This window comes from Dermacentor variabilis, chromosome 8 (assembly GCF_050947875.1).
Source record: "Dermacentor variabilis isolate Ectoservices chromosome 8, ASM5094787v1, whole genome shotgun sequence".
Taxonomy (NCBI): Eukaryota; Metazoa; Arthropoda; class Arachnida; order Ixodida; family Ixodidae; genus Dermacentor; species Dermacentor variabilis.
In genome coordinates this window covers 169,367,964-169,395,382 of record NC_134575.1, presented here as the reverse complement: position 1 = coordinate 169,395,382, position 27,419 = coordinate 169,367,964, and the positions used below count along the sequence as shown (strand labels likewise).

The 27,419-nt window shown below is 47.1% G+C and overlaps 1 protein-coding gene across 1 annotated transcript in view; it reads left to right on the top strand.

The window, feature by feature from the left end:
* LOC142590721 (uncharacterized) overlaps positions 1–25,763 on the top strand; it is a gene marked incomplete at its 5' end in the record, with an annotated part of 285,438 nt that extends 259,675 nt beyond the window's left edge. Inside the window, one exon of the mRNA XM_075703149.1 lies at positions 25,647–25,763. The remainder of the gene's footprint in view (positions 1–25,646) is intronic.
* Positions 25,764–27,419: the final 1,656 nt, after the last annotated feature.

Genomic DNA, 27,419 nt, shown 5'->3' with positions numbered 1-27,419 from the left:
GCGGCTCCACAGCCACTGTAGTCCTCCATAAAGCAAGCAACAAAATCCCAATAAAGAAAGGCGTCAGGCAGGGAGATACGATATCTCCAATGCTATTCACAGCGTGTTTACAGGAGGTATTCAGAGACCTGGATTGGGAAGAATTGGGGATAAAAGTTAATGGAGAATACCTTAGTAACTTGCAATTCGCTGATGATATTGCCTTGCTTAGAAACTAAGGGGACAAATTGCAATGCATGCTCACTGACCTGGAGAGGCAAAGCAGAAGAGTGGGTCTAAAAATTAATATGCAGAAAACTAAAGTAATGCTTAACAGTCTCGGGAGAGAACAGCAATTTACAATAGGCAGCGAGGCACTGGAAGTCGTAAGGGAATACATCTACTTAGGGCAGGTAGTGACGGCGGATCCGGATCATGAGACGGAAATAATCAGAAGAATAAGAATGGGCTGGAGTGCGTTTGGCAGGCATTCCCAAATCATGAACAGCAGGTTGCCGTTATCCCTCAAGAGAAAAGTGTATAATAGCCGTGTCTTACCAGTACTCACATACGGGGCAGAAACCTGGAGGCTTACGAAAAGGGTTCTACTCAAATTGAGGACGACACAGCGAGCTATGGAAAGAAGAATGATAGGTGTAACGTAAAGGGATAAGAAAAGAGCAGATTGGGTGAGGGAACAAACGCGAGTTAATGACATCTTAGTTGAAATCAAGAAAAAGAAATGGGCATGGGCAGGACATGTAATCAGGAGGGAAGATAACCGATGGTCATTAAGGGTTACAGACTGGATCCCAAGGGAAGGGAAGCGTAGCAAGGGGCGGCAGAAAGTTAGGTGGGCGGATGAGATTAAGAAGTTTGCAGGTACGGCATGGCCACAATTAGTACATGACCGGGGTTGTTGGAGAAGTATGGGAGAGGCCTTTGCCCTGCAGTGGGCGTAACCAGGCTGATGATGATGCTGATGATGATGACTACAACATGCTTAGGATAGAATGATGAACAAGCAATGAACTCGATGGACCGAAGAGGGCGGCTTGACGACTTGACGGCAGCATGACGACGATGGGATGAGGTTACTGAAATGATGAAGATAGTCAAACGACAGTGTGGCGGCGATGGCATGCCGACAATGATCATGACGACCACGATATGACGACGTATTATGAAAGTCGGATGTCGAAGTTACAGTGATGACGAAGGAATGACAAGGACAAGATCCCGATGACAGTATGAGAACGGAGACATAATGATGATAGAGTTATAACGATAGCATGGCAACGGAATTAGGGCAAAGGGATGACGACAAGCATATAGGGACAATGGCGTAGCGGTTACTATATCATGAAACCTATATAACAACAATGGCGTGACGACCGCATGACGAGATTTGGATGCCGAATCTGCAGTGACAATGATGGCAGGACCGTGACGGCATTACAAAGATGGCCTGACGATAGAGGCACGACAGCGACTGTCTGACGATGACGACATGACAAGGGTGGCCTAGTCAGGTTTGTATGACGAGAGTATGTTTACTATCAAATCACAAAGTAAGATTGACGTAGGTAGAACGCCTAAGGCGGTATGAAGACGACGTAGTGGCAATTCGATGACGTTACTGATGTGTTGACAACGATAATATCACAGCGTGATGACCAGGGCCCGACGACCACTCCGTGGCGAACATGATGTGATATAGACGGCATGAAGAGAGTCAGATGACAAATCTGGGATGACGGCGATGTAATGGTCACGACGGCATCACGACCCAGAACACATACCAAATGGTTCAGGTTATTATGCAGCTAGAGCACGTGGGATTTGAAGGAATGACAATGATAGCACCGTTGACATGACAACGATGAGGGCGTGACGACGGAAGGACGAGTGTCAGATGACAAAGCTGCAACGATGGCGATGCAGCGAACATGAGCCCATACCTTGTGGCCCTTGCTATTAAACAACTTGCACGACCGGGTCGGGCTAGACGGTGTAATCATGACGGCATGATGAGGATAAGATATCACGAAGATGGAATGAAGACAATGCGCTGACTACGACGGCATGGCGACGAGGAGCACATAGTGGCTCAAGCAGGCAGGTTACTAGCGCCACTGGGTCGGCGTAAGGAGATTAGATAGATAGATAGATAGATAGATAGATAGATAGATAGATAGATAGATAGATAGATAGATAGATAGATAGAGATAGATATAGATAGATATAGATAGATAGATAGATAGATAGATATAGATACATAGATATAGATAGATAGATAGATAGATAGATAGATAGATAGATAGATAGTGGTTGACACGTGTGCCTATTTGTGATTTTTCCGGTGACATCACTTCACCCGCTAACAACCGAATGTTATTGCTTAGCGCAAGACGCGCCCACAATATTTGGAACTGACCCGTATGTTATTGGGGATTCTGCTTTTTCTGTTGTCACTGAACTTTGTGTAAACAGGTTGTATGGACGACAAATGTTGATTTAGAAGTTTGCACCATTGTTCCTTGAGCACGAATTGTGTAGTGCTTCTTGACGGCATACGGGCATCAGCTATTGCGCGCAATTTTCGACGAGTCATGTATAAAATCCAACGCGCTTACCCGCCAAATAGATTACTGACAATCGGCGATATTATTCGGCCGCTATCAGCATGCTTTGAATGTCACTTGATTTAGTGGTGGAAGTTTGCCTAGTAAAGGGTTTTCTCATTCCCAATTTTGCTACTGTGTGCTTTACCGCCTCTACAACGTGACATCTGGTTTATGTCTTTTTCGTTCATATTCCGCACCACTGCGGTCAGGCCTACACACCGGCAACAATAACAGCGTCGTCCCGAACCATCGAGAAAGCTGCTAGCTACAGAACGTGCCCCGGAGTACGTATTTTACCAGAGACGAAGAGGAAGATTGTGCCCAAATCAACAGCCCTACTCGTAGCCCCAGCGTCCCCCATCGTGCTGCGGCAGGCAGGGGACCGCCGACCGTCGGTGGATTGTCGTTTGAAGACCCGGAAAACGGGCTGAATATATACGGAAGGGTCACTGTATTCAACAACTACAACTCCAACAACAACCTTTGGCATGTATACTTATCCGTCAAAGATGCCTCCAGGACGTAGTTCGAGAATCTTGAGACAATCAAGACGGGGCACCTCCTCCGCAGCACCTTCTTGAATACCTTTGTTGGTGTCGTACGCAAAGAGAGCGCTGAAGCCATACTGGAATGCCGTGACTCCCAACCAAGAAGACTGCGATCTACACGAAAGAGATGACCCGCCTGCTCTGCCACGCCGACCCGGACATATCTGAAGACTAGAAAGTTGGCTTCCTCATGCGGGGTGTGGAGCAATAGATTTTCGGCGGATTGGTTTGCAGTCCTCCAAAGACGGTCGAAGGATTTTTACGGAAGCCGCAGTTGTCAGAAATATTATTGAAATGCGCACTCGCCAATACAACTGCCAATACTTTCGCCGAAGAGCGAAATCCAAGCATCAGGCTCTTACGAGCTCTGAGAGACCATAAGGGCCGTTGAACACGAAGAACTGGGAAGCTATACGTCTCGGCACAGCCTAAAGTACCCTCCACTGCTGGCAGCGTCCAAAAGGGGATCCAGCAGCAACTTGGTGTCCCTGAATTGCTGCGGCTACAGCCAGAAGCGATGACCTACGTCGAGGTACACCGCCGTCAATTTCCCCCTCCGCGCCCTCGCAGGTTCCGGTAATGGCGCAGTTCCGACGTCTGCCGCTTCAGCCTACTGCTTGCCTGGAAGCACCCAACGCACCCTAACTAGCTATCCAACGCAGCTATCTGAGGAAAACATACGTAAGGCACGCTCCAGAGAACCGCTTGTCTGCAGTCACTGCAGAGACGCCAGTCATGTATAGCGGCGATACCCATACCACGACTTGGGACTACTGGGTTTTACCATCAACGTGCGCCGCCTACAGCAAGGTGAACTGCCTCGTGACATTGCCGAATAGCTCACCGCCATTCTTGGAGCCTTCAACGTTGCTGTCACCATAGTGTCGCCGCAGCCCCGACAGTACGCTGGCCCATCCCATGGACGGTCTCTTAGCCCCTACCCCCGAACTAAAACCAGCCACCGATGGAGTTGCGGTTGCTGTACGTCGAAATGCCGAAAATCCTCCGCCTTGGACGACGCTTTCAGATCAGTCTCGACGATGTATCAACGACATGCCGCCATTCCGAAGAAGCCTGGAAGCCAAGAATAAAACCATAAAACAATACCTTACGACGGCGTGTACCAGCAACAGGTCAATGCGACGCAGCCGCGATCCGATGCCAAGAGCTAACTGTAACGCAAGGCCAGGAACTACTGACCTTGATGCTGCGATTGATGGCGGAAACGTCACTGCTCTAGTCGACAAAGGAGTCATCTACTCTGTTGTCAGTGGACCCTTGGCCGCCAAGTAGACGCAGGTCAAGAGTGCTTGACCTGCGACCAGCTGGGGGATACTTGATAACACGGACTGGAATATGCATGGCAAGAATTATAGCTCATGATCGCAGCTGCCATGCGATGTTCGTTGCCTTCCAACAGTGCTCGTGAGACGCAATTCTCGGCATAGACTTCCTGAGCTAACATGGCGCCGTCATTGAGTTACTGTGCAAGTCGGTAACTCTGCCCACAGACCAAGCGATACCACCGGAGAGTACTCTCCGGTGGTATCTTCATGTGCCCTAAACGAACATGAAGATCAAGTCAGTACCCGGCCTCGCGGCATCATCAGCATTTGCGTCACGGAAGAAGCAGCCGGAGAGACGGAAGCCATTGTCAAGAAAACACAATAGTTTTTTCTAGATCGTGAAATTTGGGTTGCGAGGGGTATCGTCCAGTTACATCGAGTAAAAGCAAAAGTAAGGGGCCCTATAACTTAGAGCTGTTCCATTTTTATTTATTCCGATCCCCTGACGTTAAATTTCCTTAACCACCAATGCAAGCATCGGGCGGTAATCCGCAGCATTGCTTGTACAGCCGAATCAAATGCTATTTTCGTTTATAGCATGTTTATTTTGCTTTCAAAGCGAATTGCGTTGCCTACATCGAGCACTTTCTGTTATCCAATCGGTTGACAAGAGGCGAGGAGCACGCTCAAGGGGATAGAGTTTCGACGAGGCCGAGCCAGCACAGTGAAAGTAGAAAACCGGACGAGGAGCATGGTGCCGGCGTCTACGACTAGTCCACTCCCATTTACTTAGCTTGCGGTGCCTGCCGGAGCATCGCGGCGGAGTTCAGCGGAAAGTTAAAAAGGCCGCTAAAACAGATTTTCAACATAAAAGGATTGTCGCATACTTGGCAAAAGGTCATGATAACGTTTTACTGCCACACGAATTTTTTTCATTTTACGCAAATAAGCCCATGTTCCTCGGCAGTTCCGAGCAGTCAGTATCAGAGCGATTGTTGGGCAGCCATCTTCTATTCCTTTCGGAACGAGACAATCTCTGGCTATTGAGAATAACAATCAATTTTGTTCAGCATAATAATGTGCATTTTTATTGAGCGCAGCCCACAAATGTTTCACCAATACGGATTGGTCAGACGATTCCTTTTTTCTCTAGCGGAGAAAAAAGGCGTTAAATCAGAAATTTTTATTTTTCTTTCCTTTAGTCTAATCATACATAATCATTTGGCACGTATATTAGATGGGGCGTCCTCACGGGTTCCCTGAAGTCACCTGACGGGCAGGCCCTGTGGGTGTAGGTGTCTCGAAAATCTTTTGTCAACCGTGGAGGGCTGATTGCAGAATTGGAATAGAAAAGTTTAAAATAACTTAAGGTTATAGCGCCATCGTTTCGAAATTCAGCGAGAAATACAAACTCTTGAACAAGTGTATGAATATCGCATATATGGAAGAAGTTATAGCCGTCAGCCATGCACTTGTCCTCTCAGATTCTGGCGAAGCTAAAACAGCAGTGCGTGTTCTTAAACAACTTTTGGTGTTAGTCTGTGTATTTGTAACCATAAGCAAGGCCAGCTCAGGGGTCTCCTCCAGCAATACAAGGACTGTTTTTGTCTTCATCAGGGACACAGAAGACACCATTTGCTAAGCATCGCAAAATAACTGAAGAATTCACTCGACCACATCGTGAAAGCTCGTACCGAGTTTCTACAAGATAGCGAGAAACCATAAACAACGAGTCGACGAAATGTTGCGGGACTAAATCAAAGAGTCGTCGGATAGCCTATGAACATCTCCTGTGGTCTTAGTGAAGAAGAAGGATGGGACTCTTCTATTCTTGGACGATTGTCGTGGCGTAAATAAAACAATTCACAAGTACGTATAGCCACTGCAAGAAAAGACGGCGCAATGGGCCAACTCTTCTACGGAAACTATTTTTTAATCTATTAATCCCAAGACGGGGTGCTGGCAAATCGAATTTGACGAGAGCGACAGAGAGAAGACCGCTTTTATCACGCCAGACGTACATTATGAATTTCAGATCATGCTTTAGGCCTTCGCTCGACACCCAGTTCTTTCCAGCGTGAATGGGCTGGTTATTGTATCGATTAAAATGGTAGATCTCTTTAGTCTACCTTGATGACGTCTTCGTTCTTGCCTCAAACTTTTACAATCACTGTAAGCGCCTTACGACAGTAGTACAGGTTATCAAGTTCTCTGGGTTGACCCGAATCAAACGAAATGAAGCTTTGCTTACGAAAACCTGTTACTGGCCCGCGTCATCAGCAAGTGCGGAGTCCTCCTTGATTCGTAGAAAGCAGCTCTAAGCGCAAACTTTCCGCAGCCCGTCGACAAAAAGGCGGTGTGCAAGTTTCTGGGTCTGTGCGCATGCAATCGGCGCTTTGTCAAGAACTTCTCTCGCATCCCCACCCCTGTGACTTTTCTCACGGGATCCAATGACGAGTTTGATTGGAAAACACTCCAAGTCAAGGCATTTGAAAAAATAAAACTACGGCTTCAGTAACCACCAGCACTCACTCACTTCGACGAAGACGCCCGTAGCAAAATAGACGCCAACTCAAGCAGCGTAGGCCTTGGTGCTCTCCTAGCACACAGAAAACACGAACTTGAAAGGTTTCTATGCTACACGGTCACTGTCCAATACGGAAGCAAATTATTATTCAATCGCGGAAAAGGAATGCCTGGCCATCATTTCGGCAGTGACTAAATTTCGCCCTTCCCTATATGGCAAGCCGTTCAATTCTGTAAGCGGCAATCCTGTACTATGTTAACTAGCAAATTTAAAGAACCCTTCAGGACACCTAGGTAAGTGGAGCCTCAGGTGGCGAGCATTCGACATCACGGCGATATAGAAGTCCGGACAAAAGCACTCTGATGCCGTCTCCCTCTGCCGCTATCCTAGTGACTCGCCGTTGGAAAACGACCAGGACGACCACTCTATCCTAGGGACAAATCCCTACGACTTCGCCGAACAGAAGTGAACTGACCTGGAGATGAGACGAGAGACCTTGTTGAGTTTATAGAAGGGAAGACCGACTTTGTCCCTAGGGTACTGAAGCGCTGATTCTTCATTTCTTTCGAAAACAACATTTTATTCATTTATTTCATAATACCCCTAAAGGCCCCCGAAGGGGTCTTACATAGGTGGTACGGATACATGAAAAAATGTGAGCTTTGCGCGTTAGGGAAAAAACAACTGAAGTACACAAAAGTTATACAAAAGTACGATATCTAGCAAAATACACAAGTAAAACAATATACGAAATACATTAGGCAAGTGAAGCTCAAGATAGAAAATACAAAACTCTCTGAGAAAATAAATTAAGGGAATTAAATACGCACAATGTAAAAGAAGAAAAATGGGGTGTTGCTCGAAACTGCGTCAGTTGTCATGTTAACAAATTAATGAGACATGAATCCACTTGCACAATGTGCACGCAGAACGGTAAGACAAATGATCAAAACAATATACACACTGAACAACGTATGAAGAAACGGTACATGATGGATATTTACACGTAACTATTACGTAAAAGTTCCTGAAAGGTTGCGAAATCGGTTTGAGTAGCAATGTGTGATGGTAGGTTATTCCATGCAACAGTTTTTCGGGGAACGAAGGAGTTAGCATAGTTAGCTGAGCGACTACTGATGCGTTTTATCTTGAAGATATGGTCTGTGCGTGGAAAGAAGGCTGTCGCTGGTTCGAAGATACGGTGAAGGTGCGGATGGTGATAAAGTTCGTGCAGCAGTGAGAGGCGGGCAATTCTGCGGCGATGAGATAAGTCTTCAAGCTGAGCGCGAGCTTTTAGTGCTGAAATGCTAGTATAGGGTGAATAATCACAAAAAATGAAACGGCCGCGCGGTTTTGTAGTGATTCGATTTCTTGGGTGATATATGTTTGAAAAGGATCCCAGGTAGCTGATGCATACTCGATTTTGGGGCGTATTAATGTGATGTATGCTAGTCTGCGTAGTTTAGCGGGAGCATGCTTAAGATTGCGTTTGAGGAGAGCTAAAGAGCGGTTAGCTGATGCCAACGTCTGGCGGATGTGATGATGCCACGCTAGATCAGACTGTAAGTGAACACTAAGGTACTTATATAAAGTTGTAAGTTCAATTATGTTGTTAGATATTACATACGATGTTGGAATACGGTGGTTGGGCCTAGTAAATGATAATAACTTCATTTTAGCTGTATTAAGAGTCATCAACCATGTTGAACACCATGTGTTAATAGCGTTAAGATCGGTTTGAAGAATATCTTTGTCATTGTCGCATAAAATTAATCGATATATTACGTAGTCATAGGCTCAAAGTCTGATGTGGGAAGACACACAGTTAGGCAGGTCATTAATACAGATTAAGAAAAGTAAAGGGCCAAGAACGCTGCCCTGCGGAACACCGAAGGTTACTTTGGTATAAGAGGAATTACTGTTGTTGACAGACGTATATTGTACTCTGGATGAGAGGAAATCGTTAATCCATCCAATAACAGTTGGGTGTATGTTAAGGTTCATTAGCTTCAGTATTAGTCTATGGTGAGCAACGCAATCGAAAGCTTTCGAGAAATCCAGGAAGATAGCATCAACTTGAAACCCTAGGTCTAGGTATGAATGTATGTCATGTAAAAAGCCGGCTAACTGTGTTTCGCATGAATAACCACGACGAAAGCCATGTTGGTAATCAACAATAATTTTGTGCTCTTCTAAGTAGTTAATGATTTCAGTATACAAGATGTGTTCAAGTAACTTACATATAGTACTCGTTAAGGAGATGGGGCGGTAATTTAATGGGTGAGCTCGGTCTCCGGACTTAAAAATGGGTATGACTTTTGCCGCCTTCCAATCGTGCGAAATAGTGTTAGTCGATAAAGACTGCGAGAAGAGTGCACATAATATAGGTGATAAACTAGGTGGCAAATGGTCTAACACTTTATTATTAATGCCAGTGTGATCAGAGGCGGAAGAAACATTAAGTTTATTTAGTAAAGAAGAAATACCTGCTTCGCTAACAATTATTTCTGGCATTCATATCTTAATGAGATTGTGAAGGGTTGGTGAAGATATGGTGTCTTCCTATGTAAATACAGATGAAAATGCGCTATTCAATAAATCAGCACATTCCGAGTGGTGGACCATATCACCGTGCTCATCAACTATTGTTAAATCGGGATAGCTCTTCGGGTTTATTACGCGCCAATAACGTTGAGGATTGTTAGTAAGCATAGAATATAGGTCATGGGAAAAGAAGTGTCGTTTAGATGATTTTAGCAGTGACTGATATTGCTTTTCGCAGGTCTTATAACGGTGCCAGGAATCTGAGTCGCGAGCTTTATCGGCTTTACGATATAAACGCTTTTTCTTATTATTAAGGCGCCGAAGCTTTACGGTAAACCACGGGCTGTCGGGGTGCAGGATGTTTTTGTTAGAGGGATGAATCGATTAATTAGTTCAGTAAGAGTGGTTTTAAGTTCAGCCCAGTTATGTTCGATGGTTTGAAATTGGCATCTATTGAGGAAATGTAAAGAGAAGTCAGATAGCGCGGAGTTTACGCTGTCAAAATCCGCTCTATTGTAACATCGGATGTACTTGTCAGATCACGGACGTCTTTGAAGCGAAACTGCAAGTCTACCTGTTATGATATCATGATCAGATAGCCCATCTTGATGAGTTAAGTCGAAGCACACGTCAAGATCAGCGGTTAATACTAGGTCTATAATATTAGCGGATGTAGCCGAAGATCGCGTAGGACGGGTGATAAGCTGTGTTAAAGAAAAGTCAGGACATGACTGCAGGAAATTGTGGGCCTCAGATAGGTAGGTTGCTGTTGAAATGTTAGCCCAATCAGCTTCGGGGAAATTAAATCACCGAAAATTAGTACTAGATATTTAGAAAAACGAACAGTAAGGATTTCAAGAAGCCGTTGGAATTCACGAGAAAATGTATTGCCCATGTCAGGAGGTTGATAAAAAGCACCAATGATTATAAGGCCTGCTTTATGTTTTGTGGGAACCCACACAAACTCTAAAAAAGTCTAAAGGTGAATACGTGTGGCGAAAAGATTTTTTTGCACTGCCACCAAAACGCCACCACCTATTTTATTTGTCCTGTCACATCGAAAGTAGTTAAATTAAGTCCAGCTTTCCAGAATGCAGGTATCGGGGACAGTATCGGTAAGCCATGTTTCAGTTAGTATCACTATCGATGCTGAACATGAGTCAATGATGGATTATAGCTGTACTGTTTTAGAAATGACACTTCTTATGTTTGTTTAAAGAAAAGGAATGCGGTCTTGGGCGTCGTTCTTCCTCGATATCGGTCCAGTCGATTGATGGCTAGTGTGATCACATGACACTCGTCATTCTGTAGCTCTTTCAGACACTCGCTTCGTGCGTTTCTAATCGCTATCCCAGATATAAGCGTCGTTATTAATAAACAACTTGTTGAACACGTGTCACACACGATCGCCTTCCTTTCGTATTGTTTTGGAAAATAGCAGAAGGTTGCGGCGCTTATTTGGCACTGTTTCAGAGTAGTCACGGGAAATGCTAAAAGGTTTATCTTTTAGTTTGTAACCATAGCCAAGTAGTGCATCAATTTCTTTGTCATTGGAAAACTTTGCCATAATCGGTCACTTTTTATCGTTAGAGAAACGACCTAATCTGTGCGCTCTTGCTATTGAGGACACTTTCATACCAAGATGATTGCCGCAAAATTCCTGAACCAGGCGCTCAGAAGTTTCCCATCGTTCGTTCTGTTCAGAGTCAGAAAGCCCGTAAAATAGTAAATTGCACCTGCGGGAGCGGTTTTCTAAACCGTCGACCTTATCTTCTGTTTTGGAGATGCTCAATTCGCGAGTTGGAAGGGAGTGCGCATTAGCCTCCCCTGACATTAGCCCTGAAGTTATCTTTCGCTCGAAATCATCGAGTTGATATTGCATTTTAGAAAAGCGTTCTTCGCAGTTAAGTGCTACTTTCTCAGAAACATTGGACAGAATTTCAGTTTCAAGTTCAGAAACACATCGACTTAGTTGGTCTAGGTCACTTTTTATGCCGATATGGATTTGTAGTACCTTATTAACAGATTCTAAAATACCAATACTATTAGAATCTAGTCTCTGAACAGTGCTGAATACAAAATCAAGTTTTTCTTCTTGTGGTTTAGCCATGGTACCCGGGTTTGTCTGTACGTCGCCCCCAAGCATCAAAAGGCGCCATAGATGCAAGACACAATCACAAAAACACTTCATTGAATCTGGTGGCCACGACACCGCTAATAAGAACACATCGTTGTTACGAAAAGAAAAAGCACCATTTAGGCTCACCTGCACAAGCATGAAAAGTGAGCGTGGCATCACAGCCGCGGTGTCGCGGCCCGAAGTGCTGTCGAAATGGGTGTGCTTTAGTACTGTGCATGTCGTAGATAAGGTTCCATGTTGCCAGCCGAGCAAGGCAGTCGTATCCAGAACTGGTGGTTGATCCGGTGATGGACTCGACCATTGACTGCGCATCCAATGTAAACTTTTCAGCTCGGTGTCTTCATTACGTCCGGTATTTTCCGATGGATAACCCAAGCGCTGCAGTGCGACGGCCGACGGTGAACCGAGCATCGCCATCAACACCTGCACAAGCAAGAAAAGTCAGCGTGTCATCACAGCTGCGGTGTCGTGACCCGAAGTGCTGTCGAAATGGGTGTGCTTTAGTACTGCGCATGTCGTAGATAAGGTTCCATGTTGCCAGCCGAGCAAGGCAGTCGTATCCAGAACTGGTGGTTGATCCGGTGACGGACTCGACCATTGACTGCGCATCCAATGTAAACCTTTCAGCTCAGTGTCTTCATTAGGTCCGGTATTTCCCGATGGATAACCCAGGCGCTGCAGTGCGATGGCCGACGGTGAACCGAGCATCGACATCAACACCTGCACAAGCATTAAAAGTGAGCGTGGCATCACAGCTGCGGTGTCGTGGCCCCTCGTCGTAAAGAGTTGCTTCTCGCCAGTCCGTGCCAACTCCCTTCTCTTCGCACATGCCCTTCGGTTGGACACGCCCTTTGTGATGACGCAATGGCAGGATGCCACGGTCTCTCCCGTAGGCTCGCGAGTATTCATAAATGTTACTGGCCACACCTTGACACCGATGTCGCTCATTAGGTCAAGACGTGCAGAGATTCGCAGTGACGCAAAGCACAACTCACTAGGTGAGCGCAATAGCTGTAACCGACCGAGCCTGCTCGACGACCGTTTCATCCGATCGGTATGGATATGTCAGGGCCTTGACAGTGCCGCGGAAGTAGCGATATTCTTCGTTCATTACATCCTGCTGCGACATGGTGCGCCACAAATCCTCATCACCGACAGATCCTTTCATTGCTGGCCTTGCTCAGGCTATCCTGCAATACAGCCAGAATACGGACTGAATGACAACCGCCTACAGCTAGCAGACGAATGGTCTAACAGAATGCCTGAAGGAGATGTTCGCCGGCATGTTAGAAATGCTGAGGCGTTGCCACTGCTATCGGGAACACGCGAGGTCGTGGCTGCTCTGCACGGAGATCCACGAATTACGCCACATGAAGTCTTGGCAGACGACTAACCATAGTAGCCAACTCACTGGGCTACTCGGCAATTGCTTTGATTAGCATGCGCCGCATGACTTCATGAGGCGCCGGCGGTGGCGCTATCTGCGGCGCGATAGCACTGCTTCAAAGTTCGCGCTAGCAGTGGGCCCGACTGTAAGTCGTCGTCGAACACAAGACGTGGTATTCCATCCTTCCATACGTGACATTCGCTTAGAACACGCCAGTGCAATAGACAACCATGACGGCGTCGTTGAAACTGGTTTAAGGAAGAATTCCAACGACAACGCTTTACCGCAGGCTGCCGCAAGTCATCGACGAAGACAACGTCGACGCCGCCGCCTATCTCCAGTGCGCCGAAGAAGCCCAACGACTCTTCCGCTTGCGCAACGTGTGCGATGATTCTACGTAGAATATCAGCCCGGCTACCATGTTTATGTTTTTACCCTGGTACGCCAGCGAGGATATAGTGAAGAATTTTTGCGACGGGGGGGGGGGGCTATTCTGACCCCTAAAAGATCATCCGACCTATCTTCGCACTGGATCATGAGGTCCCACCAGACGCCATTACGTAATCACAGCGGCATCACTCGTGACTTGAAGTAGTCCATGTTTTGCACCTTTGTACCAGTGCTAACGAACAGGGGGGTCTTGTTTGTAATTTTCTTCATTACTAAGTGCGCTTCAGTTCTTGCTCTCATGTTTGTAGGGGGGCCTTGCCATGTGTACTTGTTTTTGTTTTTCCGGGGGCTGCATTTGTCCCGCTTATAACCCAATGTTATCGTTCAACGCGAAGGTTGCCGGCATTACTTGGAACTTAGTCGAATGTTTTCGTTGATTCAATCTGTTGCATATGTTCTCTCCGAACCGTGCGTAATCAGATTTTAGGCGCGACATGAATTGTGTGACGCTTTCCGGAGGCACGCAGGCACCAGCAATCAAGCTGGAACTTTCGACAAGTCATCTTCGAAATCGGATGCTCTTTATCCGCAGATCACCATTTCGGCCATCACCAACTGTGTTTGCCGTAATCGTTGTGCTTGAATCTCGTTTGCTTTTCAAGGCAAAACTTCACCCATAAAAAAAAATGGTTTCGTCGTTCGTAGTTTTGCTAGTGTGTTGTTGACTCTCACAACACATGAAAATAGGATCGAAAGGGCTGGAGTAAGCAAAGAAGGCTATTCGCATTAATTATGGCCAAACTCATTTCACAATTTCGACGGTAAAACGAATAGCATTCCAGCATGGTAGCAAAAAACCAGATTTACTACAAATTACTACAATGACATAAGGACAATGAACTCATGCTCATGATATGAGGTCAATGAGATGACGACGACTGTATGAAGACGATGGGGGGAGAATGATGGTATGATGACAACCGGATAAAGAATCTGAGACCACGATATCGCAACAGAGACGGCATGACGACATTCTGACAACGGATGCATGAGAGTGTCCTTCCAACGGCAGCGCAATTGTGACAATGGCATGGCAACGCCGCTATAATCATGATTCAGTGGTGACAGCATGATTATGATAGAATGAAGAACAAGTAATGAAGTCGGTGGATCGAAGAAAGTGGTTGCGACGAGGGCATGACGAGAATGAAAAGAGGATGGCATGACGACGACGGCATGAGGACAGACGAATGTCAAAGTTTCAACGACATTGATGGTATGACCGCTACGGCCACCAAGTTAAGGTAAAATAGCGAATGGTTTACGATGACTGTAGGTGACGCTGCTGACACGACGACGGTGTAGCGCACTACTACCTGCCAAAATGGTCGGGACACAAAAGACGAGGAGGACACGCCTAGCACGCCGACGGTGCGCGATCAGTGGAATCAGCGGAATCAGGTTTTGCCTGATTGAGAGGGCTTGGCCAAAAAACATAATTTGTGGACGCCAGGCACCAGCGTCTGTCTGGTTTTCCTTCACTCCCAAATTGGTGATTCCGGATTTCGGGTCATCGCGCTGAGCTCCGAGTGTCTCAGCCGCTTTGCTGGGCCTACCACCGCCAGGAGCTCTAGCCACGCTGTCTTCGCAGTCCGCCTTCTATCCAGTCAGTCAAGACCTCCGATTCTCCTGATCAATACTGTCATCAGGGCCACTATCCGAAGATCCCACGGTCTCCGCTTTCGAGCTCCTGTAGTTCTGGTTACTGGACTCGGAACTTTGGTCCCTTATTATTGAATCCTCGTTCCGTCACTACGACCTTTGTTCACAGTTGACCATGTTCCACCACGTCGTTGGAGTGCTTCCACCTTCTTCTGCTGCGATTATTCGCGATGTTCTACGCTCCCCGTACCTCGACCGACCCTATGACCACCTCAAGGCGACGCTAATCCAGCGCACCACTGAAACGCAGTGGCTGCAGTTATAGCAACTGATTTCACTGGAGAAGCTCGGCGACCGAAAACCTACTGACTTAGTGCGTGGCATACAAGCCTTCGATGGAGGCCTCGCTCCTTCAATTGACAGCGCACTTCTCAGGGTACTTTTCCTGCAGCGCCTTCCACCACAGGTGTGCAAGTTCCTGACCGCGTCTTCATCCTCTATGCAGGAATCTCTGGCTATGTTGGCCGACAAACTTATGGATGTCGGTTGGCAGCAGTCGGCCTCTGTGGCTACAGTTCATCGCCCCCTGACCCTCCACCCCACCGTGCAGCCGCTGGTGACAGCTATGCGCGCCTTCTTGAAGCTAACGAGCAGCTTACACGGCAAGTAGCGCGACTGGCAGCCGGGGTCACTGCCATTCGAGCACGCCGGCCACGATCTTCGTCGCGACCTCGCCGCCCCAGCCCCGACCACTCTGGACACCGTTCTTCTCACGCTTTGCTGGTACCATCGTCGCTATGGCTCTCGCGCATACCAATGCCGCCAACCCTGTTCCTACGCGGGAGACGGCTGGGCCGAATACTGACGGCGACTGGTGTTCCCGACCTCAGATCCAGTCACCGTTTCCACGTCAGCAACAGTGTCATCAATGTTCGCTATCTCACCCTTCGCTATCAATGGTCGCTATCTCGTCCTATTTGCGTCCTTCCCCCTATGTTGGCAGACCGCGGCGATCCTTCGGGCTCACCCACTTTCACCGCAGTGAACGAAACGATTATCCAGACCTACGGCTAGAGGTCGGTGACTCTTGACATCGACTCAGATGTACCTTCCCATGCAATTTTTCATCGCGGCCGTGCGCCAGCCCATCATCGGAGGCGGCTTTATTTGGCAGAGCAAGGTTGACCTAGTGAAATCCTACCAGCATATTCCTGTAGAGTACTCAGATATTCCGAAGACGACCGATATAACGCCCTTCGGTCTGTTTGAATATCTGCACGTGCCTTTCGATTTTCATCATGTAGCCCATACCTTTCAGCGTTTCGTGGACCACGTATTACGCCGCTTGACGTGCTGCTTTGTCAATCTTGATGACATCTTCGTCTGCAGCACCACCGCCGAAGATCATTAGCACCATCTACGTCAAGTTCTCGTAAGGCTCACCAAGTTTGGTGTTGTCGTCAACGGTCCGAAGAGCGAGTTTCGCGTTACGGAGTTGGACCTCCTCGGCCCTCGCGTCAACGCACATGGCATTCGTCCACTCCTGAGCCACGTCACAGCCATCCGTCAGTTTCCTCAGCAATCCAGCACCAGGTAACTGAGCAATTTTCTTGGCCGCGTCAACTATTACCGCCGCTTCATGCCTATCTGCGCCGATATAGTGCAGCCTCTCTACGATCATCTTCAGGCCTCAATACACCGAAAACTCCCGTGGCTTGGAACGACACCGCTGACCACGCGCTTACAGGCATTGCCAGCGCGATGCTCCTGGTCCGCACCACATGTGATGCCGCATCATCTGTCAAGGTTGGTGCATCAGACACCGCTCTAGGAGCAGTCTTGCAGCAGTTCGTTGTTGGTGCTTGGCAGCCGATCGTCTTCTTTTCCAAGAAGCTTGCGGCCCCTCAGCGCTACTACAGTACGTTCGTCCGAGAGCTGCTCGCCATCTATTTGGCTGTGAAACCCTTTCAAAAACTTCTCGAGGGACCCTCCTTTCACGTCTTTACCAACCATAAACCACTGACTTCAGCTCTAGCGTTCAGCTGCACCTCCTATGCACCCTGCGTAATCAGACAGCTCGCCTACATTTTTGAATACAGTAGCAAGATTCATAACGACAGCGGAAAATTCAACGCCGTTGCCGACGCACTTTCTCGCGCCGCTATCAATGCGACGGACCATGGCCGACCGGCCATCGACTTCACGGACATAGCTTCCGTCCACAGTGTCGACGCTGAGCTCCAGCTGCTTCACAGGAGCTGCACTTTTCTGATGTTTGAAGATATCTTGCTTCCTCACTGCGACATGCCCCTAGCTTTGGACACGTCATCCGGACGTCTTCGTCCTTACGTGCCTGACCACACCACTGAGCCGTCTTTCATGCCCTCCATTCTTTGACTCGTACTGGCATTTGCGCAACTCATATATTTATATTTGCGCAACTCGTCACTTCTTATATGCGGCGCAGTATTAACGTAGCCTTTCGTGGCTGGTCACGAACGCGCCTGAACAGCCGACAGTCTAAAGTGCATCGCCACATTGTGACTCCTCTTGGAAAATTCACATCCCCGGACGCCCTCTTCAGCCGTCTGCAAGTCGATATTTTTCGCCCCATTCCTCCCTGCGGGAACCATCGCTACCTGTTAACATGCAATAACAGGTTTACCAGATGGCCTGAAGCGGTGCCCCTCCTGGACATATTGGCGGAGTCGATAGTTCGAACAGTCAAAACACTCTGGATTAGCCCCTACGGTGTCCCTCCCACCATTACGACTGACCATGGTCGCCAATTCGACTCAACATTGTTCACCAATCTACGTCGGCTACATGGCGTCAATCATATCAAGACTACCTCTTACCACCCGTTATCCAATGGAATCATCCAATGTTTTCACCACCACCCGTAGACTTTACTCATGGTTTGGACTTCTCGTTCATCATGGATCAAGCACCTCCTTTTTGTTATGCTCCGCTTCCGCGCCGCTCTTCACACTGACTCTTTCGCCAGTGACGCCGAGCTTACGCTTGGTGCCACTCTAGGAGTACCTCGCTATATCTTCGACGATTCGCCGACCGGACCTGCTGACGTTTCCGGCTATGCCTACCGTATACGCAACACTATGCGTACTGGCGTTCCCCCCTAACAACGACGTTCTTCCCGGTTTGTATACGTCAACCCTGGTCTTGAGAACTGCACGTGCATCTTTGTGCGCCGTCCCTTACGGCTCCTGTTTGATCATCCGTTCGAAGTACTCAAGCGTGAACCTAAACATTTTTATTGCTCATCAAGGGCCGGAAAGATACTGTCTCCGTCGACCGCTTCAAGCTTGCGTACTCCGATTCTGACACTTTAGCCTCTTCTTCTGTCACAATCTTTTCCGACCAGACCAATCCTACTCGCTGCCTGCGTTTTGCTCATCGCCATCCGCGCTTCGCGATTCGTCCAGCTCACGGCTTCTTCGCTAGAAGTGGGCTCTGTAGCACACTTCTATGTGCCACAATGGTCCAGACACAAAAGACGACGAGGACGTGCTCAGCGCGCTCAGTTTTGCGAGTAGTGCAATTGGCGGAATCAGACATTGCCAGATTAAGCGGGCTCTGCTAAAGATGCTATTTGTAGACACCAGGCATGAGAGTCGCTCTGCTTTTTCTTAACCTGCAATGGCATGGCGATGACATGAGCAGAATGGTATGATAAGCGTATGAGGACAACGGCATGACGATGAGTGTATTGCCAAATCTGTAAGCCGAGGCAGCGACGGCATGACCAGAGTAGGATTACGAAGCTAGAGTTACGGTGATAGCACAACGACGATAACATTACGACAAAGGTCTGAGAACTTAGGCATGATAGGCAGCGACCGCTTGACGTTGAATGCGTGAAAAGGGAGGCATAATAACAATTGAATTACGGTAGTATGATTACAATACAATAAAGGATAAACATTGACATCGACGGAATGATTAGGGTGGTTTACGATGACAGATTGACGATAATAGGATGGGGTTACTGCACTGATGACAATGATACAAGGACAGCGTGATGACGATGGTGTGACGACAACTGGCTCAAGAAGTAGGAACGACAGTTGCACCACCAAGATGGCACACAACGACGACATGACAAACGATGCATGGTAGCTAGCCTATTTGTGGTGGCGATGCGGTGACAATGATGACAAGACAATAATGACGTAATCACGTCTGAAAGATGACAACCTGATTACGATAGAATGATGAAAGGGTATTGACGTCGATGGAATGACGAAGGCCGTATGATAATGGCGGCATGTCGACGCTTGGAGGAAATTACTCAAGTGATGATGATGGTGAAACGGCTGCATGACGACGATGGCGTGAAGACAATGGTATGACGACAACAGCATGGCGTGAGTTAGATGCCGAAGTTACTATGGTTACGATGGAGCGTCTACCACGGAATTCGAACGAAGGTATGATAACGAATGCTTTAAGACGACTGTATGACGACGATGGTAGGTTAACGGCATGGGGACAATGGGATGACGACGAGTGTATGATGAAAATCCCCTGATGTCGTTAGTAGTTGGTAATTAGCGTCGTTAGTAATTGTTCTTAATGGAACGTAGAGATGAATCATAGCTGACATTTGGCTCCTATACAGTGCCCAGTTTTATTCGGAAGTGTGATCAGTAAAGTTAGGTAAGAGTGTGTCATTAAAAAAACTGTTCCATCTCAGAATTCATATCAGCGCAGTTAGCCCTGCTGAAGTCACGCATTGTCTTGGTAATTCATTCTGTATGGGCTAGTGGGACGTGAAGTGTTATCTCAAGCAATTTGTGATCACGGAAGCCATCTAGGTAAGATATTGTTTCTACGGTTTTGGGAGTACTCGTTAATACAATAACAAGTACATTTGATTCTATATTGGGCTCGCTTACAACCTGGAGCAAATTGAAATCTAAAGTAAGGTTCAGAAAATCCGTCGAGTGGCGGCATGATGAAGACAAGCAAAGGCAGTCTATTTGCGGAAAGTTAGAATCATCCAGAAGGTATACGTAATCTGAAACTAAGCTGTGCGTAGCTTTTTGAATACTGTGACGAAGGTTGTCTGAGAAATTTTGATCGGTCACCGGTTGCGGTAGCAAGCATCAATTAAAATTTTCGTTGTTGGGGTCAAGCATGCTGCCCAGACTATGTCAGGCGATGATGTAGAGACGGAAAACGAAGTAAGCGATTTCTTAATGCCTATCAGCACACCGTCACACCATCGTGTCACACGATCTTGCCGATAGACGTTGAAGTTGTAATCTGTAAAAATTTTCCTATCATGCGTGCCGGGGTGTAGCCAGGTTTCTGTCAAAATGACAACATCTGAGTCATTGTCTTCAAGAACAAAGCTTCGTACGCGGTCCTATGTACGCAAAACATCGAAGGTGTCGAGCCGTAGGAGTATCGTGAAATTGTTCGAGAACGAAGGACCGCAGATGACGAGGAAAGAAACGGAGCAACTCCGGGCCGTCACGGTTGAGATTGCGGCGGTAGAGGATGCCGTCATGCAGCATGAACATGCGGCACGTGCCATCGGTGCTGCCCGATTGCCCTCCGGCGATGATGTACTGTAACGATGCGTCGCGTTATTGTTCAGCGCGTACGTCCGCCATGTCAGTCAGAGCCATCACGCAGGTCACCGGATCATGCGCATCAGGATCGGGAGAATCCAACGGGTGACGCGAGAGGCAGTCAGCGTCCTTGTGCGGACGTCCAGACTTATAGTTGAAAACAAATGAAAATTCCTGGAGCGGCAAAGCCCAGCGACCAATCGGTCCTGTGGCGACCCGGACGCAAGACAGCCAGCAGAGGGCGTGGTAGTCTGTAACGCTTAAAAACCTGCGGCCGTACAAATATGACCGGAACTTGGCGACAGCCCAAACTAAAAGCAAGCACTCCCGCTCGGTGATGGAGCAATTTCTCTCAGCAGGTGACAGGTGGCGGCTGGCGTAAGCTATCACGCACTCGGTACCATGCTGCTGTTGGGCGAGAACGGCGCTGATACCATGGCCGCTTGCGTCTGGATCAAAGTGGGCGAGTATGGGAGGGTTGGTCAGAAACCCGATGAGAGCGCTGAACGCGTGAGCTTGCACAGGGCCCCATGAGAACGGCGTGTTCATCTGGAGGAGATCTGTCAACGGCCGAGCAACGTCGGCAAAGTTTTTGACAAAACGGCGAAAGTAACATTGGCCGACGAAGCAGAGCACGTCAGAAGCACAACGTAGCACAGGGAAACTGCGAACGGCGCGAACTGTTTCCAGATCTGGTTCTACACCGGATGTTTCAACGAGGTGTACCAACGCGCTAATATGACGGCACCCGAATTGACATATTGTGGAGTTCAGTTGGAGGCCGGCTTTCGGAAGACCGCAAGAATTGCAGCGAGTCGGGTATTGTGGCTGCTGAGTGTGGGCGAAAAAACAATAGCGTGGTCAGGGTAAAAGTGACAGGTGGTCTATTTGTAGCCTCGCAGAAGAGAGTCCATCATAGGTTCAAATGTCGCAGGAGCATTGCATAAGCCAAAGGGCATGACTTCGAACTGATATAAGCCATCCAGCATGACGAACGCCGTCTTCCCGCGGTCGATTTCATCAACGGAAATCTGCCAGTAGCCGGATCGAAGAACGATGGACGAGAAGTATTTAGCTCCGTACAAGCAGTCTAAGGCATCATCGATGCGTGGTAGTGAATAGACGTCTTTTCGCATGATCTTGATTAAGGGGCGATAGGCGACGCAAGAACGCCAGGTACCATCTTCATTTTTCACGAGGACGACAGGCGAAGCCTAAGGACTGGCTGATGGCTCGATGGCCCCTTTGCGGAGCATTTTGTCCACTTCTGATTGGATGACTCCACGTTCAGCATGCGATACACGATATTGACGCCTACGAATAGTATTGTTGTCACCAGTATTGATGCCGTGTTAAAGAACATATCTTTGTCCTAAAAGCTTGTCGCCGAAATCAAAGATGTCAAGATACGATTCGATGAGGAGACGCATGTCCGTGGCCTGCGCAGAGGTGAGGTCAGGTGCAAGCACCTTCACTCAGTCATCTGTTTGGGAACTAGACCTGTGAGCTAGAATTGGAGTTGGATCCTTGCCAGGCTACGTGCTCCTGAACCTCAGCTATCTCCCTTCTATGTGAGAGGAAGAAAGCGCTCCCCCTCTCCCTGCTGACAAAAATATTTGCCTCGAACTATCTACACTTGGAAGCTGCACGAACGAATCAATCAGCTGTCGTACAGCATTCCCCGCAATTTCCTCGTTTCTACACACGCAGAATGTGAAAGTGTCGGCAACACTAAATCTATCCTGGAGGTCACAACAGGTGACACTATTCATCGCAAAAAATCTTTAACGCGAGGAAGTACTGAAGTCTGCTGAGTATGGTGACAGTGCAGCCTACTTTTACAAGTTCTGTAAATATGACATCTTTACTGGCTAGAATAGAGGCAATGCTGCGAGGGCAAACGTTGGTTTTCCTATTGTACGGCACTGCTCGACCCCTGTTGTAATTATAATTCCTCAGTCAAGGGACTGTCAAGGAAGGGGGGTGGGGAAGCTTGGGCGAGTTGATAAGACTTTACGATGTAACTGCAGAGTATGAAAATTGTGCACCCCAGTGAAGAAAAGACAGGAACAGCGCTCACGTCTGACTGAACTTTATTGCGCGCAAGAACAACAACAGAAAGTAAGAGTTAAAATTAGTTAATGTACTCGCATGCGCACGTACATGCGCGGATGATATGGTCCAGGAGGGTAAAACACCAGATTTTTCTGCAGCATTACTGAAGAACATGGTTAACCACAGCTGGCCTACGCATGTGTCACCATTTGTTTGATTGAAGAAAGCTTTGGCCATATGCAATGATAGTAGATCAGTGGGCCTAAGGAAACCTGGGATGTCTGATAAAAACTGGTTCACACCCGCGTTCGCGGCAGTGTAACGCAAGCTACGAACAGGATTCCCCTTCGACGAGTTGTGGGATTTTCAGACCCGAATGTTCATGTACGGCCCCGTTTACCCCTTGTATTGCCTTCCAAAGGCGAAAAGAATGTCACAGGCTAACCGACATAAGCCGGGAAGAAATTACAAATCTGTTTAGTAGGCTGTGATTGCGCGTCAGTTGCTACTTACAGCTTAGGCATTTTCAAGCTTGGACGCATAGCACTGCTCTTATTCTCGAGTGCAAAAAGCACATCCACATTTTGACTGGCAGCTACATTATTCAATGGATACGCCACCCGTAAACATAGGTAATTACCACGAACGGCCTTTTCTTCGACTGTGTTCCCCCTCGGTACGGTTTCGCCTTCGGTCTTGACTACCTTAGGAGCCTTCACGGCAAGAGAAAAAATTACTGAATCACGGTAGCCTTCTTACGCAGTTTTTCAGCTTGGGCATGACAAATATGCTCTGTTCGGTGTTCAAAGGATTTTTTTCACAGCCGAGCGAAGGCACGAGAACAAAAGCCATCTTTTACGAATTTCAAGCGGACAGAAAATTTAAGTGCGCTTTGACGGACGGGGAAAATACCTATACCAGATATTAGTGTCACTAACAATGAGTTGCAGATGGAAGTAGTGAATTATGTAGTGTTTGAGGTCTAGGAAGATACGTTAAGACCTAGCCCTTGCTCCCCGAACATCTTCAGGATATCTACAACTTTAGTTAACGAAAGCTAGGTAGTCATCGTTTCAAGTTCAGCACTCATCTTCTGTTTTCCTCACCTGTGCCCACTATTTGTCGCGGCGTGCAGCTATATTATTTCGTATTGGAGGCTGGCGTGCATAGACACCCCACCAAGCAACGATCCTGGAAGGCAAAATTTACGGCCTCCGACATCTATAAATGTAATAAAACTTCTTGGCGAGTTGGTTAATATGTACTGAAGCCACTGTAGTGCAAAGGAACACGTACAATAAAGAGGACAGGACCATATAAGCCGTGGTTTCCTGTCCTCTTCATTGTCCATGTTCCTTTGCGCTACAATGGCTTCCATACAAAGCTACAGATATGATTGGCGCTCATCCACTGGAATAACGCTAATGCAAAATTTTCGCCTATTCAACGTGGTGTCATCGTACATTCTAAGTTTGCATTCAGGTGCAAACAGCCCGTAAGCAACGGCCCGAGAGCGTGCCATTACTTACCTAGGCTGATAAAGTTTCTGTATTTTTTGGTTCAGACAAGGTGCGCTAAATATGTGCTCAGGCTTGCGCATTTCTATATTGTGTTGCATGGCACTGCATTTAGCTGTTTTCACATGTTCGCACAGTATATATGTTCATTCGAAAGCACTTTTTGACCATGCCTTGTGTTCTTTATTACTATCTAGACTTTGCAAGCTGCTTTCAAAACCTCTCGTAATGTGCCAAAAAACAGCTTCCAAACCTTCGTCAACATTGTGTTTAAGGCTGACTATACGTTAGGAAAGATGTGCGCTGGAGGGTTAAGAAATGAACACCAGTCGAACCGTAAAAAAATGATAACAATTGACAGGTGATCTGTACTGTATACCAACTAGTTCACAGATGCGGCGAGGGCGTAGTCTAAAAAAGATCGCAACAAAGAAAATTTTTTTTCCCGCAGAAAACATTGACAGTGGAAGATGTAAAGACAATCCACCTGAACAGCAAGAGAGCAGTGCGCTGTCTTTCCTTCTGCCCATATCAGCGCTTTCTGCTGGATACCGTTCTTGCTCTTTTCAAACAGTGAGCGCAGGCAAACAATATCGTCATTTGTTCAAAGTACCTCAAGCTGTGGGCGCTTTTATGGATAGCACACATGCCTAAGCATAAATCAGATAAATATTGAACACAAAGGTTTTGACTACTGCTATACCCTGTAATCTTTAGTTACCAATTCAAGATAGTGAGTGCACTTAAAAATTCACTGACAGTGTACTTCCGCTCAGGCACAAAACGGAGATGAACGCCTTATGTATGATGTAAGGCATGGGACAAATAATGCTAGAGTCTGCCTAACGCAACCCTCAATCATCTGTCACACCTACATAGTAAGATTTTGCAAATGTCTGAGCCTGTCTGCGTTGGACAGATTAGTTTTAAATTAATTTGCAATAAAGTCTGGGCAGTAAACTATCAAAACTGCGTATTGTGTTACGAGGAACACACTAAACTACATTTGAGCACCACAGTTTATATAGCTTGAACGCAATGAACTGCATCCGAGCATTTCTGGATTTCTACTCTGTCAAAATGTGGCAGCCGCGGCCCGTCCAATCTCGTGCCCAGTAGTGCCGCGCCATAGCCACTGAGCTACCACGGAGGGTGTTTGCGGGTTGGCAGTGCCTGAAAGTGCCTCAGGCGCGTGTCAGGTATAATTTGTGCCTTCCTCTAAATTTACGCACCTGTTGAACCTTTCGGCTGATAGTCTACATTGTTGTCCTTTTTGTTCGTTCATGTACCCATATCTCATGACTCTTTCAGTGACCCGAACTATCTGCGTTGTCATTATTAGCCTGTACCCCAACCTTGATAAGACATGCACTTTTCTCCCTAGCGAACGTGACCCTAGGAGACCTACTGGGGGCCATGCCGTACGACAGTGACTTAGTCGTGATGAATATGAGTGGAAGAGATCTATATAATACGTTCGAATACGGAGTTAGTGATTTTATATGGTATCCAGATTTGAATGGGAAATTTCTGAGTATCAGGTATGTCTGCTATCAGTAATAAAAAGAATACTTCAATTATCTTCGCTGTACCTGTGTACATAAAGAAACAGAAAGCTAGGCGCGAGGACTTAGTGTAGTTCCTCAATTTCTTTATTTTTTATTTCTAGTTTCTATCAAACTCTTTGTGAGAAAACCGCTGTGTGCACTACTGATGTAACTATTATTTCTGCAAATGGGAGCGCAGACGCGGTGCGGAAAAGGGAGGCGTGGACTGCAAGGACACTCACTTGCAAATATGTATATACCCACCGAGCGCCCTTCCTTTCCACGTCTCCCTTTCCCGCACCACTTCTGCGCTCCCCTTTGCAGAAATCGTGTCAAACCAACTAGCCCAACAGCTTATTATTCTAAAGCTTATATCTTGTACAATAACTTCTTTTCTAATATACTTAGATGCAAGTGAGCGTCCCTCCTTTCCACGTCTCCCTTTTCCGCACCACTTCTGCGCTCCCCTTTGCAGAAATCGTGTCAAACCAACTAGCCCAACAGTTTACTATTCTAAAGCTTATTTCTTCTACAACAACCTCTTTTCTAATATGCTTACATGCAAGTGAGCGTCCTTCCTGTCCACGTCTCCCTTTTCCGCACCGCTTCTGCGCTCCCCTTTGCAGAAATCGTGTCAAACCAACTAGCCCAACAGCTTTCTATTCTAAAGCTTATTTCTTCTACAACAACCTCTTTTCTTTATATGCTTAGATGCAAGTGAACGTCCTTCCTGTCCACCTCTCCCTTTTCCGCACCGCTTCTGCGCTCCCCTTTGCAGAAATCGTGTCAAGCCAACTAGCCCAACAGCTTATTATTCTAAAGCTTATTTCTTCTACAATAACCTCTTTTCTAATATGCCTAGATGCAAGTGAGCGTCCTTCCTGTCCACGTCTCCCTTTTCCGCAACTCTTCTGCGCTCCCCTTTGCAGAAATCGTGACAAGCCAACTAGACCAACAGCTTATTATTCTCAAGCTTATTTCTTCTACAATAACCTCTTTTCTAATATGCTTAGATGCAAGTGAGCGTCCTTCCTTTCCACGTCTCCCTTTTCCGCACCGCTTCTGCGCTCCCTTTGCAGAAATCATGTCAAGCCAACTAGCCCAACAGCTTATTATTCTAAAGCTTATTTCTTCTACAACAACCTCTTTTCTAATATGCTTAGATGCAAGTGAGCGTCCTTACTGTCCAAGTCTCCCTTTTCCGCACCGCTTCTGCGCTCCCCTTTGCAGAAATCGTGTCAAGCCAACTAGCCCAACAGCTTATTATTCTAAAGCTCATTTCTTCTACAACAACCTCTTTTCTAATATGCTTAGATGCAAGTGAGCGTCCTTCCTGTCCACGTCTCCCTTTCCCGCACCGCTTCTGCGCTCCCCTTTGCAGAAATCGTGTCAAACCAACTAGCCCAACAGCTTTCGATTCTAAAGCTTATTTCTTCTACAACAACCTCTTTTCTAATATGCTTAGGTGCAAGTGAGCGTCCTGCCTGTCCACGTCTCCCTTTTCCGCACCGCTTCTGCGCTCCCCTTTGCAGAAATCGTGTCAAGCCAACTAGCCCCACAGCTTATTATTCTAAAGCTTATATCTTCTACAATAACTTCTTTTCTAATAT